At 34.3% G+C, this 2,371-nt stretch overlaps 1 long non-coding RNA gene across 1 annotated transcript; it reads right to left on the minus strand.

The window, feature by feature from the left end:
• Positions 1 to 756: 756 nt before the first annotated feature.
• Positions 757 to 1,940, minus strand: LOC114579722. Its single transcript, XR_003700879.1, has 2 exons — positions 1,190 to 1,940; positions 757 to 1,103 (listed from the first exon to the last, which is right to left on the minus strand). It is a non-coding gene; the product is annotated as an uncharacterized LOC114579722 (long non-coding RNA).
• Between the last annotated feature and the right edge of the window lie 431 nt (positions 1,941 to 2,371).

The following is a 2,371-nucleotide window of genomic DNA, read 5'->3' on the forward strand; positions in this document are numbered from 1 at the left end:
AATACATAAGCAAACTACTTTAATGAAAATTTCAAAATACATAAGCAAACTACTATTATATTGCACATTACGCAAAAGAACATTCCAAAAGTAAAAAAGGTATTAACAAGAAGAATACGAAAAAGATAGCTTATATTATAGTGGAAGTCATGAAATAAGACAACTGCCAAAGCTTCCTACTAATAGCTGCGCATGAAAACCTTTGGCAATTGAGGCTGCGGTTGCCTGAGAAGCTCCAGACCATCCAAGCATGCCACATCTTTACCCAAGAAAACATAAAGATATTCCATGTCAACATCACGAATTCTTACACCATAGGCAAATTCGGACTGCTCCATCGGACAGCCCATAAGTTAAATTAGATAATTACTTTATGCTAAATATTATTAAGTTAACATAGAGAAGCCAAGGGCCGAGAAGATAGTGAAATTCATGAAATAATAAAGAGTAGCAGCTTTCTAGTAATGGTTGTAAATGAATCTCCATTTTAATGGCAGGTATGGTTGCCTAGAAGCTCAAGAAGCCCAGACCATCAAATCATGCCACATCATTATAATAGAAAATATACATATTCCATAGAAACCATAACAACCAATGACTAAATTCTAAATCATCATCATCATGTTCACAAATATTTAATTTGCATCTTAGGTGTATGGCATTAATGTTAATAATTTTAAAATGATTATAATCTCCTCAATGGATTTCGTGGAGTAGATAAATAATAAATCAGTAAATAATAAATGTTTTCCCTCGTAATGCAATGTTATTTTCTACCTTTTAATAATGATACATTACAATATTACACCGATTCAAGCATCATCTCTACACAAAGAGCCACCATACAGATCATATGGACAAAAATTCAACAGGAAATTCCATAAAAAAAGGTTGATGGATCACCTGATCATGTTCACATATAAGTTCCAACATTTTAATCAGAAACAGCTGGCTGTGATGGAAACTCTCCCTTTCGCGCACTTCTTTGGCAAAATCCCATAAATCCGCCGAAATGAGGGATTTAGTAAATCCAGGATTTAAGCCGTAAATCCTTAAATCCGGGATTTTACCCATCCCCGGGATTTAAGGTGTGCACAAAAACCCTTTGGCAAGATTAAGCATAAATCCAACTTAAAATCCGATGCCAAACAGCCCATAACAATTTGCAGCATAAAGTTTTGGGCGTTACCATGAGAGCTTCCACTGTCAACATCATCCTCCTCAAACACCATTAAAACCTAAAAAAATAATAACAAATCCTTTATGTAGAGAATGATGGATCACCGTAACATAGGAGGTTTAGGATTAAGCATAAATCCATTTAACCCAATTTCAACAACTATGGTCATGAGAAACGCTACCACACATTATCAAAGATATCATGAAGAAGATGATCATAGAAATGATAATGTTATTTTCACTTATTTTATGCATGAAATTAAAACCATTTCATCAGTGTTACTTTAGTAGAAGCATATTTTCCAACTTCAAGCAACCAAATGATCCTTGTAAAGAATTCCTTATATGAATGCAGATGCAAATGGTACTTCATTTGACATGCAGATGCAAAGCATTTCTATGCAGAATTGATACCATCAGGACGTACTTGCAATTTGTAAATAGCCAGATAAATGGCACTTGGGTAAGTAAATGGCACTTAATTTCTATATAAGATTTACTTAACTATCAAATAATTCTCCATATTAACAAGTTAAAACATTAAACTGTTAATACTTGAATAACAACTTATGTTTTTTTAAATGTTCAAATGTCCTCAACGAAAAAACAGCCAAATTGGAGGATCAGGAAAACTTAGCCATGGAAAATAATTATTTTGTTTTAACTATTTGGGCGATCAAGTCATTAATAAGAGTACACGTTTTAGATATCTTTAATCTATTGTTCAGAGTGATGGTGAAATAGAAGGGGATATTATCAGCAGAATTCAAGTCGGATGGTTGAAGTGGAGGAATGCATCGGTCTTGTTATGTGATAGAAATGTACCCCTCAAACTTAAGGGAAAAGTCTATAAGATGGTAGTGAGGCCTGCAATGCTTTATGGTGCCAAATGTTGGCCATTAAAAGAGAAGCATAATACTAAGTTAAGTGTAGCAGAGATGAGAATGCTCAGGTGGATGAGCGGCTTTACCCTTAAAGATAGGATACAAAATGAGCATATACGTGAAAAGGTTGGAGTAGCTCCAGTAGAAGATAAGATTAGAGAGAGTCGCCTTAGATGGTTTGGTCACATAAAATGACAGCCTTCCGATGACCCGATTAGGAGAGTAGAGGTATTAAATTTAACTTATGTTAAGAAAGATAGGGGTAGACCTAAAAAGACTTGGTTAGAAAATATTAGGAATGACCTTTC

The sequence above is a fragment of the Dendrobium catenatum genome, unplaced genomic scaffold (genome assembly GCF_001605985.2).
Source record: "Dendrobium catenatum unplaced genomic scaffold, ASM160598v2 fragScaff_scaffold_621, whole genome shotgun sequence".
In the NCBI taxonomy this organism is placed as follows: domain Eukaryota; kingdom Viridiplantae; phylum Streptophyta; class Magnoliopsida; order Asparagales; family Orchidaceae; genus Dendrobium; species Dendrobium catenatum.